Source organism: Olea europaea, chromosome 20 (genome assembly GCF_002742605.1).
Source record: "Olea europaea var. sylvestris chromosome 20, O_europaea_v1, whole genome shotgun sequence".
In the NCBI taxonomy this organism is placed as follows: domain Eukaryota; kingdom Viridiplantae; phylum Streptophyta; class Magnoliopsida; order Lamiales; family Oleaceae; genus Olea; species Olea europaea.
Genome location: NC_036256.1, coordinates 7,903,623 through 7,924,564, shown reverse-complemented (window position 1 = coordinate 7,924,564; position 20,942 = coordinate 7,903,623). Strand labels below are relative to the sequence as shown.

Sequence of the window (20,942 nt, the reverse complement as noted above, 5' to 3'; positions counted from 1 at the left end):
AGTCTCGGGAACAGTAATGGGAATATCAAAAGGGAACGGACAAAATTCTTAATGCAAAGCAGTTAAATGCTTGAAGAATTGATGATTAGAAAATAAACATCAAATAAATGCACAAGAAATTAATGTTCATTAATAAGGGACAAAAGTACAAAAAAGAAAAGACATCGTGTGTCTTAATAACAAACTACCCCATAAGGAACGAATTCGTTCCCTAAGTTTTTCCCAATCCTCGTTCTGTCAGGAGGAAGTGATGTTCAATTCAGCCGCAACGTCATCGTCATCAACTTCCAACTTCTTGTACTGCTCGACCAAAGATTTAGTTCGCTCAATTCCCCGGGAGGCGTTGCGCTTTTTAGCAGCCATCCTCACCCTGCAATCGTCCATTTTGGCTTGAAGTTCCCTCATCTGAGCAGCCAGCAACCAAGCTAACCATTAAGGAGTCTTCAATCATGACTTCGGAAGAGATTTCTTGCAACTCGTCCTTAGCCTTGTTGATCTCCAAGCACAGAGACTCTTTCTCGGCTACGGCTCGAAGATATTGAGTACGCTTGGCCTTTAGTTCAGCATTCTTGGCCAGCATAGTAAGGACCTCGGAGTGAACGACCTTCAACGTCGCTTTAAAGTCGGCAGAAAGATTGAGCGACGGAAGCGTCAGTGCTTGCTCTAATTTCGCACTCAAGCGTTCAAGTTCATCCTTGTGTCTGGCAACACTAGCCCTTCCAATGTCCATGTCCATGAAGGATACGTACTCAAATACCAACTCCTTCAAGAACTTCAAGTCCTCTTCTGAAGAAGCAGCAGAACGATCATATGGAGTAGGGCGAGGCATTTGGACCTGCCCCCAGGAAGCGAACAAATCCGGAATAGAACGAACAATCCTGTCAGCATCCTGCAAAGAAGATTGCCAACATTAAAAATATTCGTTACAACAAACAAGTTGGAAATAGGAATGGGACAAAGAGAAAAACTACCTCGTCGACAATCGTAGAAGATGGCGCACCCTCAGCCAAGCTGGCCACCAACGACTCATCCATTCGTGAGGACTTCCCCTTGTCCGAGCGAGAAGACGTTGCCACAACGGGCGGACTCATGGGAGTATCTGCAAAGTTCAAAGAGCAACCAGTCAGAAACCAATAGCACGAGCAAAGGTAAGACATCAAAAAAATTGAATTACCTTCTGCTTCGGTGATTGGGGGGTCGACGCCCTGGGAGGAAGGTGGCTCATTCATGGGTTGTGATGAAGAATCTGGGACTGAAGATATACCTTTAAGCATGGTCCCATCATCAACCGGTTTGGATGAAGTAGCCTCAACAGGGGATGATGGAGCAGGAGTTGGTAATGCCAAAGCCTTTGAAGGGGAAGCTGAGCTTTTCTGAAAAGTCCAAAAGATCATCAGTACATAGAAAATTTTCAAATGAGGAAGAGCATACTTGTAAATAGACCAATTTAAATACCTTCCTTTTAACGATAAGAGGGACATCATCATCATCATCATCATCAACATCATCCTCCAGAATGGGAGATGCTGAGGCTGGCCGTTTGCGGCTTGGAGCACTCTTGGCCATAGTTGGCCTGGCAGGGAGGGAAGAAGATGGACGAGCAGATTGTTTAGTACGACGAGAAGGAGAGGGGTTCCGAATAGACAAAGGAGTGGCCAAAACAGGAGAAGGAGAAGAAATACTCGGTTGGTCTAATGAATGAAAGGCACGATTGGCCTCAGTCGCAAATAATATGCGCTTCACCAATGGCCAAAGTTGTTCGAAAAGAGGGTGAGTAGCATGACAAGGATTAAAAGGGTCTAATGAAAAATGGCTTGATAAGTGGAGGTTGCGAGCGTTTATAGCCTCTGCTTCCACCTTATTAATGGTATGAAACGGTCGTTTAAGTTCTTCGAATAGCAAAGAGGAACAGGCCAAGTTTGGCCAAAACCAAGCTGCCGAGCAAAAAATTGGGGAGCATAAATTTCTACCCCAGCTTTGGCATTGGTCCCGGTTAAGATATCGTGGAAAAGCTCCCTCCCAGTTAAGAACTGGATCCAAATGAGCAGAGAGGTGCTCGCACTATCTAGAGTGGAAGGAGGATGTACATAGTCCGGAGTCAAAAAATGAGGGAAAGGAAAGAAGGAAGAGATCGAATTTAAAGAATAAAAGAATGAAAAAATGTCCCTTTTGGACATACTTACAGGAGTTAAAGGCTCCATAGCTAGCCCGTAACAGCTAGCAGAAGGACAAGAAATGGATGGAGCACCAAGCGATGGAAAATAGGATCTCAACCACAGCTGAGTGAACCAAAGAGGTCCACTGCCAGTAGGAGATGCACCATTCTTCAATTGAGCCTGAAGAAAAGCCATACCTCTATAAAGGGCAGCCAAAAACAAAGAACATAAATTCAAAGGCCTGCCACGCGCCAGTTCATGCGCTATAGGTAGATAACTCAGAGAGGGCTTTATACTAGGCACGCACAACACATATTTACAAAGCCAGAGTAAAAGGAAGGCCACTCGCTCAGCATGAGTAGGCTCAGCACTCGAATGATTGTGCAGTGTCTGTAGGCTTGAATAAGAATCGGTATAGTTTTTACCAAACTGAGGGGCGCCACCAGAAACTAAGATGCCTGCGAAAACGGTATCACCCAAAGGTGGTAAATTTACCAGGGCCCCAACATCCCTTAACGTAATAGACATGGGACCAAGAGGAAAAATAAAGGTGTTATACTCAGAGGACCAAAAGCTCAAAGCAATCGTAAAGAGCGCTGAATCAAAAGTAGGGGGGCGAATAGAGACTTCCAACAAATCAGAAATCCTAGCGCTATCAAAAAGTGCCTTAGTAGGACCATGACCCACAAGACGAGCATGCCACCTATGAAAAGCTACGTCAGATTTGGGCCAAGTGCGAATACCTTTTTCACGAAGTGGCTCCAGCGGCAAAGAATTCAGAAAAGGAGGGCCATGAGTGCAAGGAAACAGCTGACCCACCGTTGCCTGTTCAACTGCTTCCGCATTGTTGAAGAAAGGACCCAAGTAAAACTCATTACGTCCAACATCGGCGGGCGCAAGAAAACTTGGGGTTACGTATGAACGACTCAGAAGTTTCTGAAAGTCGTCAAAACTAAAGGAATCGCTAGCTTGGGATTGTAAAGCAGTCATTGAAGAAGGAACGAAGCTTTTCAGAGTTACGTAACAAGGAAGCAAAATATGAACAGTGAATCGTGAAGGATGCGTAAGGAATATGAAACATGATTTCGTAGCAGTAAAATGGCGTGCTCGGAGTTTATAAGGGTTTGCAAAGCGACGCACCTTTTCAAGTTATAGAAGGAAACAATGATTGAAATTCTTTGGGAATCGTGAACGTTGCTGAAGACGTGAAGTGAATATGGCAAAATTCAATAATTATTATTAATTCTGCCATATTGGGGGGTAATTGTTGACACATAAAAATTCAGCCCAAATCGAACAGCCCAGAGAATAAAGCCCAATTGGAGGATCCCCAAATCAGATAGCCCAAAGAACGAAATCCAATTGAACGAATCAAGGTGAATGCCCAAATAAGGGGCCCAATAGTGCGGTAACGCCATCGTCCAAGTTTGTAAGTCGAGTTTGAACGAATAGAGTGGCAGACGGTCGTCCAAAGTCTCGCCCAAATCTTCAAGTCGCCCATGGTATCAACAAGCATAACGCATTATGATGTAGTTATTGAGGCAGTTGCTAAAGTAACTTTATCACGTTCCACGACTCAATGGATTCAATCGAAAGCGGTTGAACGATGCAAGATAATGGCAGCAGTTAAAAGGACAGTTGCATGACAAAATGACCACTACAAAGAAAGTGGGTAGTTATAGGGCGATCAAGCAGTTTTTTAGAGCAGTTAATCACAAAGGGATCGCCTATGAAGTATAAAAGGGAGAAAGAACTTAGAAGTAAAAGGGGACGGAATCCAAAACTCTCGAATAGAGAATATGTAATTTTCATTCCTTTAGCTTTTAGACTTAAACATTTCCTTTTCTGTAACTCGTGTGCTTGCCCCCCTTGGAGGCACGTTGTTTTCCGTTTCCAATTGTAAAGTTCATCGCCAATAAAAAGAACACCCCTTTTTGGGACTTTGTCTCAAGAGGTTTCGTCCCTTACACAATCGTCTGATCCTCTTTAATTGTTAGCGAATTAACCCGCGCGAAACACAAATAATTGTAACGCTACTCCATCACCAAAATAAAAATCGAAACTGAATTTAGAAGGAGCCGATGATACCGGGGACAAGCTGAGGAACATTTTTGCAGAGGATTGGTTCTCTGAAGATCTGTCTGCAATGAAAGCCAATTATGATGGACCACCAAGTAGCTGAAACATTTATTTGCAGATACGAAATCGAATCAGTTAAATTTACTCACCATTCAAGATGTTCTTAATTGTTCCCTTTGGACTCCTCCACAACTGCTTCAAGTTGAATTCGTTTACAAGAGCTTCATCAGTACACATAGAAAGCTGTAGTTTGTAATGTCTTTCATGATTAAATGCAAACATAAAAAATTTCAAAACATAACTTTCAGCAAATTTGAGCTCAAAGACTCCTACCAGGAGTGATAGTAGCACACTTAATTGCTACATTTTACCTACAATTAATTCAAATTTACTCACCATTCAAGATGTTCTTAATTGTTCCGTTTGGACTCCTCCACATCTGCTTCAAGTTGAATTCGTTTTCAAGAGCTTCATCTGTACACATAGAAAGCTGTAGTTTGTAATGTCTTTCATGATTAAAATGTAAACATAAAAAATTTCAAAACATAACATTCAGCAAATTCGAGCTCAAAGACTCCTACCAGGAGTGATAGTAGCACATTTAATTGCTACATTTTACCTACAATTAAATCAATTACAAAGAACACTAGAAAATTGATAAAACAGATGAAATAAGGTAATGAACGAATATCTTGAAAAAAATTATAAGTGAACACACTCCAGCATAGTATAATAATGGCAATAGCAACCCCATATTTCTTGCAGATTTCAGAGAAACCTTCAAGCTATAGTAATCATTCACAGTTATAGATAGGGAAACCTTACTTTTATGACCCAAATATTAAGAAAAAAGAACAGGAAAAGAGGTACCTAAATCTTTCAGTTCGTCAAAATGCTAGTGTAGACATAAAAAAATAATAATAAAATGGATTGGATCAATTTAAATCATTAGCCCAATTAATTTAAAGTCTACTAAGATCCATAAACCCAAAGGCCCATGTCACATTTTTAATAAATAAATAAATAAAATCATAATTACTCAATTATTTATTTTTAATTAAATATAATTGAGTATTACCAAAATTAGCACGAAAATTCCCCTATAAATATGACCAATGGTCCATAAGGTGAAAAGGAAGCAAGAAGAAGCGAAAGCAAAGAAGGCAACCACGAAGTGCTGAAAAAATTTCAAGGCCCGAGGAAGAGAAAAAATCCTCTCAAATCTAAGTTCGGTGAACCCCAAGAAGATCAAAATCTTCTTCGAATCAAACAAGTTCGCACCAAGTCCAAGAAGATCACAGTATTCTTCAAATCAAATCAAATTCAAGTTTAAGTTCAAGTCCCGAAGTTCAAATACCGACAAGTCAAGTCTCAACAAATCAAATTTTAAATAAATTTTCCAAGATTAGGATTCAAGCCACGTGACCCCTCATCTTCATACATTCAGATCATTAATCAAAGAATTTTTACAATTTTGCAATTACAGGAAGGTCAACATCACTTGTGTTTATCAAAATACAATTTATAACAATTTCTGTATTTTGATACACGAAAATTCGTCGTATAAATTTCTTAGCACGCCTAGTGGACCTTCTTGTCCTCTCATCTTTTGATCTCAAAATCCTCAAGTTTCAACTACTACATCAGCAATTATAGGCGAAAAGGCGAAACAAATTATGACTCATCTTGAAGAGACGCTTGTCGAACTCTTCCATGCGACTAGAGCCTAAACAAAAACTGAGAAAACTCAACTGGTCACACCACTGAAGAAGTTCTCCAACAAAATGAAATTTGCCTTCAAAAAGCCAAATTCTCATTCGATAGAAAAGATCATGAGTTCAACGAAAAGTTCTCGTTCGGGCTCCATCTCCAGTGGTAGATCTTATCTGGATCCCCTCATGCCACTTCTCAGCAAAGGTGAGAAGATGATGCTTCACCTGAAAAATCACTTGAGCCAGTGATGGTCACAGAAGCGGCATCGGGCTCAGATGATCAAATTCAACAAATGGCTTTAGACATTGAAAAATTAACAAAGTCGTTGGAAGATAAAGATGCACAGATTGCTGCACTCATGCACAGGCCAGAGTCACAAAATCCACCGGCTAAAGAAGATCAGGAAAATCCAGGACCTTCCAAGGCTAAAGAGTTAGAAGTCCAAGAGCGCCAATAGAATCAAGATATACATGATCAGACAATTGTTCAAAACGTGTTGCATGACACCACTCAACTCTCCGTTGACTCTCTGTCCGTCCAACAACTTCAATATCTGATTGCATACACCATTTTTGCCCAGTGTGGTGGTTCATTGCAATCTTTATTGGTATATGCCAAGCCCTATAGTCATCAAATTGACGAAATAAAGATGTCACTCGGTTACCAACCTCCAAAATTTCAGTGTTTTGATGGAAAGGGCAACCCAAAGCAACATGTTGCTCATTTTATTGAGACCTGTAACAATGTAGGTACTTATATGACACTATGGTGAAGCAGTTTGTATGCTCCCTCAAAGGTTTTGCATTTGAATGGTATACGGACCTACCGACAAGGTAAACTGATAGTTGGGATCAGCTCGAGCGAGAGTTCCTATCACGTTTCTACAGCACCTGACAAACTGCCAGTCTTTCAGAACTTGCTCGAAAAAGCAGAGTAAGGAAGGGCCTATTGTGGAGTACATTAAATGCTGGAGGAACCTCGTGCTTAATTGCAAAAAAGAATAAGCGAAGCATCTTCTATCAACATATGTGTACAAGGTATGTATTGGGAATTACTCTATTATGTCCAAGCAAATATGCTTCACTCATTCGAAAAATTGGTGGCACGTGCTCATGACCTGGAGTTCCAAATTGCAAGGTATGGGAGTTACTTATCAAGTGATCCATGTGACAAGAAAGATTCTAAGAAGGAAATAAAGAAGAATGTTAAGGCAAGTAAATCCAAAGAGGCTATGGCTATTTCTACTATTTCTGCAAAGATAGCCTTCCAGGGGTCGAGCTCAAACCCAAAATCGAAGCCAGAGTTCAGACCTAACAAAGGACATGTGACTCTAAAAGAACTTGAAGGAAATGGGTACCATTCTCAGATTTTTGAAGTTTCTGGAATTCTGGATCAGCTCCTTGAACAGAAGATAATCGAACTCCCAATACCAAAAAGACCCAAGAAAGCTGGTAAGATCGATCATCCTAAATACTGTAAATTTCATAGGATCATTAGCCACCTAGTGGAAAAATGCTCTGTCTTAAAAGATCTTATTGTTCACCTAGACCAATAAAATAAGATCAAACTTGAAATCGGAGAAAATCCAACAGCCGCATGCTCGATAGTTTTATTCGGATCATTTGATCCAATTCCCATTGTAGGGAAGAAACAAACATTTTCTAATGTATACGATGCCTATAAATCCTCAGTTGAGGAGTTTGGACCTCAACTTCCAGAAGGAGCCATCCCAGTGAAGTTTGAGGTAGACGGAGAAATCACTATCTGTTATATCTATCCAATGATGGATGGACTAAGCGCACCTAATCATCCAACCTTTTATGAAATTATTACAGGTGACTTGGATGTTTGGGATTTTGATTTAGAGTCTGAACGTGAGATCGGTGATGGCTGGTCCACTTACATAAACAAGAAAGAGAAACAACAAATGCCAAACAAAATGGGTAAAATATTACCTTCTAAACTTCTTGCAGGAACAGAATTGGAGGAATTGGGTACAAAAATTCAACCCAATGAAGAGAAAACACTAAAAGAAGATCAGGGGGCATGGACCCTTGTGAAAAGAAGTTGTTGAAAGACTCCACAACTCCCAGTTCTAATGTTTGTGACAAGAAATCAAGACCAAGGAACAACCAAGGAAGAAAGCCTGAAGCCAAGCCAAGAGTATCTACTAAATCAACTGGGGAGAAGCAACTTTATGCGTTCTTCCTAGACTACCAACCCTGAGTGATTATTTTCCCAAGAATTTCTTTGATAAAGAATGTCTTACCTTCAATGTAATCAATGTAGAGAAAAAGGAAACAAAAAAAGTATCAAGGTAGACTTCAAAATAGAAGAAAACTATTTCACGGCTCAATAATATTCCTGCAATATGAGTCTAGCGTAGTCTCTTAGTCTTCTTTTCGATGATCGAATGGCTTTGGTTGCAGCGTTAATCGATCTGGAAGAATACGAAGGCAAAGTTTTAGAACATATTGGATCCATAACTCCTCAAGATTGTATAGTCGCCATAACATTCGATGATGAAGATTTTTAGCTAGGTTTTCATCCATATAATAGGCCACTGTATGTCAGTGATTATATTCGAGGATACAAGATAAAGTGCATAATAATCGATTGTGGATCTACTGTAAATATTATGTCGGTCAAAACAATGAAGAAAATTGGAATTAATGTTGGTGATTTGTCCAGAACGAAAATCATGAAACTAAAGTAGTACTTTTGACCTGGCATTATTGCTTCAAATATAGTCAAGATGGAGAAGTTAAATTTTGGTAGCTAAGTCTAAACCATTCTTTGAAGAAGAATCTCATTTCGCTGATGCCAAATTTTACATGGAAGATGAAGAGTGTAATTCTGCATGGTTGACCATGTCTGGATTCAAAGTTAAAGAAGATGCAGACGATAATGATACATTTAGTACTGCTCAACCTCATCAACTTGCAAAGGCAAGTCAAAATTTACGTTCGAAGGATTTCCTAAAGGTAAAAAACCATCAAATAGAATCAAGCGATATTGAGGTATTGAGAAAGGAGTTAACTCTTTCAATACCTAGTATTCCGAAATTACTTCTACCCTATCAACTCATGGTGATCTGAGAGGAGTGTAAACCTGCATTAGAGGCTTCGATATCCATTCCAGACATATCAAAGCTTTGTATGTTACAATCCTCAAGTCAAAAATTTGTTTGAAAATGCAGGGTTTGTAAAAGGAGAGCCTAAAAAATTAGGTGATTTTCACATTATCCTTTCAGGAGGGCGTGTCTCTTCCAATTTTGATGGAGCCTTAGTGTCTCAACCCAGGTATGGTTTGGGATATAATCCTAATCTACCGAGGAAGATTAAAATCAACAAGGTTTCCTCAAACTCCATCATGGTTCAAATTTATAAAGTTGCAGAAGAGAAATCAAAACAGTTGAGACCTTCAGTGTTCGATCGAATTGAAAATGAGAATGCTAGAGTTTCGATGTTTAAAAGGTTAAAAGGAGACCCCTCTGTAGTGGTTGATGTAAAAGGTAAAGTTTCTATCCTCCAAAGATTAAGTGAAGATTTTTCTTCTTCTACCCAAATTGATAGGAATGCACAAGCTCCCCAGATGTCATCCCAAAGACAATCTGCATTTTCTCAACTTGAAATTAAAACTTCTGATCCAAGTCCAAAACCACAACGGTTAAGAAGAAGACGAAGATATCAAAAAGTTTGCCCATTCTTAAAGGGTAATGAAGATAAGGAAGAAGTATCTGTCGATCACACAGCCTTTGAAGAAACTCCTGACTCAGACTCTAAGTCCAAAAGTTTTGTCACAACGGATGAACCTGAACCAGCCCCACCTACACTTGAAGAAAGGGGACAAACTACTGTGGATGACGTGAAACAATTGAACTTGGGAAATGAAGAAGACCCGCGACCAGTATTTGGAAGTGCCATTCTCAGTCAAAAAAAGGAATCTGAGTACATTAATTTACTTCAGGAATACAAAGATGTGTTTGCAAGGTCTTAAAAGAAAATGTCAGGGTTAGATCCTAAGGCTGCAGTGCATCATCTTGTAGTAAGACATGGAGTTCGACCAGTCAAGCAACCTCAAAGAAATTTCGGCCAAAACTAATCCCTAAAATTGAAGTGGATGTCAACAAATTTATTGAAGCTGGATTCATACACGAAGTGAAATACCCAACATGGATCGCGAACATTGTCCCTGTCAAAAAGAAGAACGGCCAATTAAGAATTTTCGTTGACTTTCGAGATCTAAATCAAGCATGTTCGAAAGATGATTTTCCACTTTCGATAATAGAGTTGATAGTAGATGCAACTACCGGGTATGAAGTCTTATCTTTCATGGACGGATTTTCTGGATATAATTAGATATGGATGAACCTGAAAGATGAGGAGCTCACATTATTTTGTACCCCTAAAGGCATATATTGTTACAAAGTTATACCTTTTGGATTGAACAATGTAGGGGCAACCTACCAGCGGGCAATGCAGAAGATTTTTTATGACATGCTGCAAAAGAACGTGGAATGCTATGTGGATGATCTTGTTGTCAAAACAAAAGATGTGACGATCATTTACAAGATTTACGAGATGTTTTCAAAAGACTTTGAAGAAATCAATTGAAGATGAATCCGTTGAAATGTGCATTAGGCGTCACCTCTGAACAATTTCTCGGCTTCATTGTTCGACACCGGGCATTGAAATAGATTAATAAAAAATTGATGTCATAATCAATATGCTAGAGCCAAGAAATATACGTGAGTTGAAAAGTCTTCAAGGAAAACTTGTATACATTCGAAGATTTATCTCTAACCTTGCCGGACGATGTCATTCATTCAACAAATTGGGGAAGAAAGATGTACCATTTGAATGGGATGAAGCTTGTCAAAATGCTTTCCAAAACATTAAGCAATATTTCTCTCATCTACCGGTACTCACAGCTCCAGTGCCAAGGAAGCCACTGACTCTTTATGTTGCGACACAAAAATATTCTCTAGGAGCATTTCTTGTCTAAGTCAATAATGAAGGAAAAGAGAATGCACCTATTACTTGAGTCGGACACTAGTAGGCATTGAAATGAAGTATTTACCTATTGAAAAAATATGCCTTGCGTTAATCTTCACAGCTAAAAAGTTGAGACATTATATGCAATCACACACAATTAATCTTGTTTCGAAGATTGACACATTGAAATATATAATGTCCAGGCCAATTCTTTCTGGAAGGATTAGAAAATGGGCACTGTTGTTATCTGAGTTTGATATCAAATTCATTCCACAAAAGATCATTAAAGGACAAGCTTTGGCAGATTTTCTAGCTGACCACCCAATCCCAGCGGAATGGGAACTTCAGGAAGACCTTCCCGATGAAGAAGTTCTATTCAACGAAGTCATACCATCTTGGAGGCTATACTTCAATAGGACGACCTGAAGTTATGGTTCCGGAGCAAGAGTAGTCTTTGTCACTCCGCATGATCTCGCCATGTTCTATTCTTTTGCCTTAACAAAGAAATGTTCAAACAATGTGGCAAAATATCAAGTCCTTATCTTTGGCTTAGAGACAGCATTAGATATAGATATCCACCAGTTGGAAGTCTTTGGAGATTCTAAGTTGATAATCAACCGATTTTTACTTGAATATGAAGTCCGTAATTCAGACTTGAAGTCGTATCATGAATATGCGTCAATGCTTATGAGACGATTTGATTCAGTAAAAATCAAATTTGTCCCGAGAAGTGAAAACGGGGAAGCTGATGCCTTAGCTAATTTGGCCGTTATTTTAGTTAGGTCAGATGAAGATTTCTCTCACTCCATATCAATTGCTCAAAGATGGGTGCTTCCATCAATGTTACCCAGTAATTCGGAAGCAAACAATAGTGTTAAAGTAGTCGAAGATGAAAAAGAGAAGATTGGAGATAGCAAATAATCGATTTCCTTCAACAGCAAAAGCTAGTATATCATCCACAGCGAAAAATGAAAATCAAGAGGCGTGCCTCTCGTTTTATCTTTTATAGAGGAACAGTTCATCGACAATCATTTGATGGAGTTTTCCTTCGATGCCTAAGTAATGATAAAGCAACACAGATCGTGGAAGAAGCCCACTCTGGAATTTGTGGTGCCCATCAGTGTGGACCCAAACTCCATTTTCGAATAAAGAGGATGGCGTATTACCGGCCAACTATGGTACAAGACTCCATAGATTATGCAAGAAAATGTGAAGCTTGCCAAGTCCATGAGAATTTCATCCACCAACCTCTGGAACCATGACATCCGACAGTAGTTTCATGGTTGTTTGATGCATGGGGTCTTGATGTAATTTGACTTATAACTCCAAAGTTTTTAGCAGGACGTGCATACATCTTCTTCAGGACTGACTACTTCTCTAAGTGGGCCGAAGCCATACCATTGAAGGAAGTAAAGAAAGAAAATGTCACAGATTTCATTCGTATTCAAATCATTTATCGATAAGATGTCCCGCGGCATATCATAACTGATTATGGCAAACCATTTTGCAATAGCTACATAAACAATTTATGTGCGAAGTTTAGGTTCAAACAGTACAACTCGTCCATGTACAATTCGACAGCTAATGGATTGGTAGATGCATTCAACAGAACACTATACAGTTTGGTAAAAAAGGCTGTCTCTAAATCAAAAGAGATTGGCACAAGAAAATCGATAAAATCTTATGGGCATATCGAACTACTTATCGGACTCCAATACAAGTCACTCCTTACGCCTTAGTAGATAGGGTGGAAGCTATACTTCCTCTGGAGTGTGAAATCCCGTCACTTTGAATTACCATCCAAGAAGCTTTGACAACTGAAGAAAATGCCCGTCTTTGATTGGAAGAGCTAGAAGCTTTGAATGAGAATATGTTAGAAGCACAAATGCACCTGGAGTGCTATCAAGATGGAATGGCAAAGTCCTTCAACAAGAAGGCGCAACCAAGATCATTTCAAGTTGGAGATCTAGTACTTTTCATGCGTAGGCCAATCATAATCACAAGAAAAATAGGGGGCAAGTTCCAGCCTAAATGGGATGGTTCATTTCTTCTTATTGATGCATTCACCAACGGAGCGTACAAGATCATCGACAAAAATGGACTAAAAATTGGACCTATTAATGGAAAATTTTTAAAGCATTTTTACGCCTGAAATTCTTTCTTTTAAATTTTTCATTGTAAAAAAAATGTGTGTTCTTGTAATGAACTCCATTCGACTTGATCCCGTTTAGGTATATAGATAGCTTGAATAAATTATAAATTCAAGTTCGGTCACAACTAGTAAGCTCATTCAATTTGTTTACCACTTGCTGTAGTAAAAAAAAACACAAAAAGCATGAAAAAGAAAAGTTCATCTAAAACAAAAATAGTAAGGCAAAATTCATACAATATGGTCTTAAAAAAGATCAGAAAGTCTTGACTTCATCAAGATCACTCGCCATTGATCACTTGCAAGAAACTATTTTCAAGGGTCTTCCTTTTCTGGTTAATGGATGCTACGCTAGTGACATCTCTTGTCTGCAATTCTTCCAATGCTGCCTTCTTAGTTCCAAGCATACTATTTTGTTCCTACTGGGCTTGAAGTTTATCACGGAGTCTACCTAGCTCAAAGGTTAGCTGACTAATTTTGCCTTCCAGCGAAGAACACGTGGAATCCTTTACTTCCAGCTGAATGTTCAAATGTTTCAACTGCTCAGCCTTTTCTTCAACGGTTGGACAACCCAAATGTTGCTTTCTTTCAGAGAAGTAAGAGTCAACGTCTTTTAGAAATACATCCATGCGCTTCATCAAAGGCGATGGGTCCGCGTGGAATGAGTTGGTAATCATGTTTTGAAGAACTGAGTTATTTTCATCCTACCAGGATCGAATGTTGGATAATACATACTTCAAGACATCCTTAAAACACTTTTGAAGGTAATTAGTTATGGCTTCTTATAGAGCAGCCTTTAGATAAGGAGACTCTTGAGTAATTCCAGGTAGAGGAACAGACATGAAAGAACAGATTGGTGTAGCGCGATGATTATTTGTCTGTGAAGGTGGGATACTGACTAAAGCCAACGAAGATGGAATGATAGGGACTTTTTGATTGATCTTTGAAATGTTAGCTCTTATAGTCACTGAATTCACTTCATCTTCAGTATTAAAATTGTCCATGATAAGCACCAAAGTACCTCCATTGATGGCGCTTGGATATTTACAAAAAAGGTCATGAGAATCATGAATACTATCTATTCCTTGGAGTGCATCAATTCGTCCATCATTCTCTCCAGTTTGATCTTGCAAAAAGTTTGGATTCATGACGAAATTTAGTTCTTCAGGAATGCTTGAAAAATTCAAAAAAAAAAATGAAGTATGTTTCAACAAAAAAAAGAGTGCAGCAAACGAAAATAGGGAACATACCTACATTTCGTGTCCTAAGCGACATGTCTAAAAATTCATCGTCTGATAGTGTGTTCGGGAGGCTGATGTTAATCTGAAAAGCTCCAACTTTACCTTTTGACGGATTCAGAATAGTTTGAAGTGGCCTCGGTTCTACTGATTGTTTGATTTTGTATATTTGAGAAAGAAGGGTCTAAAATTGAAGACTGTGACATAAAATCAAATACAAGTATTACGTTAAAAAAGAAAAAGAAAAAAAAAAGAACTATACCTGATCTCTAGAACTTTTATCTTTTAGAGTCAGTCTTTCTCTGTGCCTGTGATGCTCGATCTCCAGGACTACTATGATTTGGAATCAAAATCACTCATGGTACCTTATTAGCAGGCTCAGAGATGGTAGCAATCTTTGCTGAGGGAACTATAATTTTGATTCTCTTAATACCTTTTTCATTTTGCTTGTTTTGATCCCTCTTTCGAAAAGCCTCTTCGGGAGCAACATTTGGAGGGTTTAAACCTCTAGCAATAACCCAGTTCGGAGTTGAGCCAAGAACAAAGTCACGGCTCTCACTATAAAATAAGACTTGCACCTGGACCCTGGTTAAGAGCGGCAATACTTTGCTATTCCACCAAGGCTGGTATTCAACATCAACGTTTTGATGTGTATCACTCATATACTCTGGAATATGAAATACAGACCCACTTTTCGTCAGAGTCAAAGACAACCAAACCCGATACATGTCGTCTACACTGGGGGCAATGTTTAACTTTCTCGGTGAACCGGGAAGTTTTTGTCTAAAGCCAAAACGTCTCACAAGCCTATGAGGATTATATGCCTCAAGAATGAAAGGTGAATTTTCTCGACGATAAAAAACAATCCAAATCGAATACTCATCATAAATTCTAAAGTATCTGCAAACCTCGATTGGTCATCCACACGTACATCAGGATGAGACAATGAGGGTAAAGGATTCTAGCAAAAGTCATCAATGTCCATCGTTCCACGGATAAATTCTCGACAATCAGCAACATTTTTCTTCCAAGACTGTAAAGCATTCAGAGTGCTAGCATATCTTCGAATTATAGGGCGAGAATAACTCTTGTTCACATGAGCATAAACACCTCAGACAAAATAAGTTGCCGCCGAAGCATAAAGAAAATGTCCAGGAAATGAATGCAAAATTGAGCCAAGGTCTGGGTTTGTCTGATAGTTAGATGTTCATGTAAGTCCTCTGTAAATGCTCGCTAATATGGACAGAACTAGGCAATAAGTGTACTCACCTGCCATCCTAGAAGATGCTTTAAAAGTTCAAACTCTTATACATTCATCTCAGATGGGAGAATGAAACAACAAAGTCACAGGGAGAGATAAGCTACTATCTCCAATTCCTCTTCTTCTTTCATAGACAGAGATATTGGCAGATTGCTCCAATGACGTCAATCCCTACAATTATTATCTCTCGGCTTGTCTGCCACTACGGGCCTCCATATTTCCTTCGATGCTCTTTGATGATACCTCTTGAATGGATTTAAATTCATAACATTCTTATAATTTTTGTGTTGTCGAGGATTATGTATATAACCATTCTCGTGAAACCAGAAATTAATCCAATTTTTGTGAGTAACCCAGTAAAGATTCATTCGCAAGGGCGATCGATGTGAAAACATTAAGAGGTACAGGCAAGACTTGGGAAGATGATTTGTCAACTCTGAAAGGCTTGGGACTACTTCCTCGTAGTAATGAACCATGATCGAAAGCCCACTTATTTCGCGGATGTCCCCAAGAGAAATGACAATTTCACCATTAGCAATCATAAAGGTGTTGGTCTCTGGACACCAAACCTCACAAAGAGCTCTATAAATGGAGTTTGGACGATGGTAATCTTTTGTAGCAGAACCTACTGTAAAAGCTAACTCGCAAAAATTCCTCTTGAATATGGACCCATAAAGACCACTCCTAAAATTTTGGAAAAAAAGAAATATCTCCTCGACTGACCTGTGCATTTTCCCATCGTATTTCCCTATTGTCAATCCTCTCACAAATTACAATTTTTGGGATGCACCCCATGCTCTGGGAATGATGACGTGGAAGACACAGAAATGGAAGATGACTGCTAGAACAGTTGGACTTGCTAGCATCCAAATCCTCGTGAAATTCACTATTGGTGGGCATATGCAACTCCGACAATAGCTCCAGAAGATTAGGAGAAGGATATGTTGTTGGCTTATGAATAATAAATTTAAGTTCACCTCGTACGCCAGTCTAGGCATGGTATCTTATATCAGTATCTTTGAAACGTAGATAACTTTTGCCTTGATTTTTAAGCTCAACAATTTCGTGTATGTTAGAGCATGCTTTATCATTAGAACTTGTTCCAGCCATGCCTACAAAAAAAAATGTCAGCTAAAAAAAATGGGGGGCAGTAAATCTCTTAAATTGGTTTATCGTCTAAAATCACAAGTCTCCCAAATATGTAAGCAGCCTTTACCAAAAGTGCCTTAGATGATCGAATGAACCAGTCCTTAATCTTCAACACAAAGTGTCCTGGACAGTTGAAGGAACCTTGGTCCTTAACACAAAGTGCCTTGGACGATAGAATGAGGCAGTCCTTGGTCCTTAACATAAAGTGCCTTGGACAGTCAAAGGAACAGGTCCTTGGTCCCAAACATGAAGTGCCTTGGACGGTCGAAGGAACATGTCCTTGTTCCTCAACACAAAGTGCCTTGGACAGTTGAAGGAACAAGTCCTTGGTCCTTAACACAAAATGTCTTGGATAGTTGAAGGAACATATCCTTGGTCCTTAACACAAAGTGTCTCGGACGATCGAAGGAACAGGTCCTTGGTTCTCAACACAATATGCCTTGGACGGTTGAAGGAGCTAGTCCTTGGTCCTTAATATGAAATGCCTTAGACGGTCGAAGGAACAGGTCCTTGGTCCTCAACACAAAGTGCCTTGGATGGTCGAAAGAGCCAATCCTTGATCCTAAACACAGAGTGCCTTGGATGGTCGAAGGAACAGGTCCTTGGTCCTCAACACAAAATGTTTTGGACGGTCAAAGGAGTAAGTCCTTGATCCCCAACAAAAAGTGCATTGGATGATAAAAAGTGGCAGTCCTTATTCCTCAATGTGTATGAAGGTTTACAATTTTAAATTTGTTCATAAGCATATATTTCCCGAACTCATAGAATAATTGCAACATAAAAAATTTAACCCCTACACGAAGAAAATTTTGAACCTAAAAATCCTTGATTCGCTCCAAAAGGTTGAATCCCTGGAAAAAAAATGAAAAAATGTTAGTTCCAATTTCGTTAAAACAAAAATACAAAAATAATAATAATAATAATAATAATAATAATAATAATAATAATAATAATAATAATAATAATAACAATAATCAACAAAAAGATGATCAAAATAAAAAGAAAAAAATAAAGAAAGAAATAAAGACAAGAAGAATAAAAGAAACTAAAATAAATTTAAAAAAAAAGTGAAATTGATGTGTGAAAACAAAAAATAAATAAATAAATAAATAAACACAAAAAATAAAGGGGCTTCTGCTATTTTCGACAGAAACCAGTCCCAAGTTGGACTTGGAATTGGAATTGGAATTAGAACCAATTCCAATTTGTTGGAATTGGAATCAATTCTAGAAACCAAGAAAATAAAAATTAAAAAATTAAAATTAAACAATGGTCTCTGCCAATGTTGGCAGAAACCAAAGCAATTGGTTTTGGTTTTGTTGGAATCCGTTGGCGTGGCGGATATATTTATTTTTTTTTTTTTTCCTCAAATTTTTTTTATCAAATTCACATTTTGTTTTCAAATTTTCCATCTGTATTAATTTACTAAAGAGAAGTCTGAATTCAATCAAATCTAAGAAAAAAAAAGAGATAAAAAAATCGAAAATTAAGATTTATTAATTTATTTATTTCATAATAAATAAATAAATAAATCTTGAGGAGACATTTGTAGACATAAAAAATAATAATAATAAAAAGGATTGGTTCAATTTAAATCATTAACCCAATTAATTTAAAGTCTACTAAGGTCCACAAACCAATAAGACCGTGTCACATTTTAAATAAATAAATAAAACCATAGTTACTTAATTATTCATTTTTAATTAAATATAATTGAGTATTACCAAAATTAGCACGAAAATTCCCCTATAAATATGACAAATGGTCCATAAGGTGAAAAGGAAGCAAGAAGAAGCGAAAGCAAAGAAAGCAACCACGAAGTGCTGAAGAGATTTCAAGGCCGGAAGAAGGGAAGAAATCCTCTAAAATCTAAACTCAGTGAACTCCCAAGAAGATCAAAATCTTCTTTGAATCAAATAGGTTCACACCAAATCCAAGAAGATCAAAGTCCTCTTCAAATCAAATCAAATTCAAGTTCAAGTCCCCAAGTTCAAATACCGGACAAGTCAAGTCTCAACAAATCAAAATTTCAATAAATTCTCGAAGACCAGGATTCAAGCCATGTGGCCCCTCGTCTTCATACATTTAGATCATTAATCAGAGGATTTTTGCAATTACGAGAAGGTCAACATCACTTATATTTATCAAAATGCGATTTGTAACGACTTCTATATTTTAATACACGAAAATCCGTCGTATAGCTAGATATTTAATCAGAGCAGAATAGTCATAGATTTTAAAGTTGTTTAGGCACTTTCAATGGTGACTTTATCATCAGTGGCATCCCGGTGATGAATGCCCATGTCAAAGTACTTTATATCTAACTCTAGAAAAGGGAGGATCAACTGTAATATTACAAACAAACACCATTAAAACCAAAGACATACCAATTTTCCAAATGTGACTGAGGCTTTAGTAGGTATAGTGAAAAATTACCTTGTCTTTGATAAATTTCCAGATGACCCTTGTCATTTCATCACTTGCACCAAAGAAATTGGAAATATAAACAAAGAATCCTTAGGAAAACAAATCATATCATATGAGGCTACCTCAAATTAAACTCGAGAAAGAAAGAAAGAAATATACTTCTAGAAACTTAAATAAGATATACATCTATGCAGTACATTAAATCCATTTCTAATATAGGAGTTCGTTACATGTTGATTAAAGAAGAAATAATTAAACAACATTTAAGGATTTGTGCTACTCCTCTTAATAAAATTGACCTTTTTATATGGAAACCAAATTTTGAATATGGTACTAAAGACAATCATGCTTAAAGAACAGTTTAGTCCATACAAAGCTCAAATGAGCATTCTGATGCCAAAACTAGGGGTGAACATAGACATTTTGAGTTATGGAGCACAATCAAACTCTGCACAAATCGAATACTTTGTTCTTACGTAAATTTACATTTAAAAAATATTCCTTCATTAATATTTTGCACACCATTTCATCCATTTGAATTCGAATTGTGGTTTTATTAATATTTTGCTCGTCACAAAAAATGCATATTTACATTTATAAAATTTATAGTTTATTTAATACAAACAATCAATTCAAGTAATTGAAAAGAAAAACATATAACCAATATTCAATACTAATAATCAATCTCATAAACACAACTCATTACATATAATTCAAATTGAACATAATCATTTCAAACACATTTTATATACACAATTTGATAGGAGAACATGCAAATTTTGGTTCTAATTAGTTGAAAATTTGATTGTGAAGTGAAAATTTATAGTAAAAGTGATAATTTGTCTGAAATTGAGAACCTTACAAATGTTAAACCACAGTTTACTCTCATTAGGTTGTTGCACCTACCTCAACGAAAGTTATGTATTAGCTGGAAGTGGAAAAACACGTATTCTACAGTATTCGATGTTGGGCTTTATTTAGATTCATTTTGAAATTTGTCAGCACACCCTTCATGGGTGTATTGTAATTTTACCTGGAAACCAACTCTTCTCTAGTATAGTAAATCTCCAGGCCTACAAATTGGTCACAAAAATGCAACAGTTGGTCACAGATGGGATTCCAGTTAAAAAAAAACAGCAATAGGTAGGTCACAAGTCCCCTACCACATTTTAGAACTGAACAACAACACACTTAGAAAACGGCATAGTCACCTTACATAAGTCACAATTGAACAACTAAATTACAAGCAACAATAAAAATCCTTTCTAGATTCCAGCATTTTGATTACAAGTGCATAGTATAAATTGAATGCAATATATCTCAAAAATTCAAAATGCTTTATCCATACACGTTATCCATCGATTAAAATATTCAAAGATATGCTTGAAATGAATGAAAAATTGAAATATTGAAAACATACCTTCTTTGCGGACGTAGTTGTGATCGACAGTGTGGATTTGTATCTTTTAGAAGGGGAATTTTTTTGCACTTCATCAACTTTTCGTTTACCTCTTGTATCTGAATCATGGCTTCCAAGTTTCTTCCCTCACTTTCCACTCCTTGAATGAGTCATTCTTTGAAATTTTTGCAATGTGCAATTCAACAGGGATGATGAGAAGTTGCTTGAACTCTATTTAAATGAAGTAAATTTGATGGTGAACGACAACTATCGAGACTTCACCGGGAATGGACGACAGTGAATGGCAGATTGGGGCTTGAATGAACGGCAGTGGCAGTTGTGAAATATGAAGATATGAATAAAAGTGTGGAGAG

At 37.7% G+C, this 20,942-nt stretch overlaps 1 pseudogene; it reads right to left on the bottom strand.

Moving 5' to 3' along the window:
* The window catches only part of LOC111369019, a 39,068-nt pseudogene extending 18,372 nt beyond the window's left edge, over positions 1–20,696 (bottom strand).
* Between the last annotated feature and the right edge of the window lie 246 nt (positions 20,697–20,942).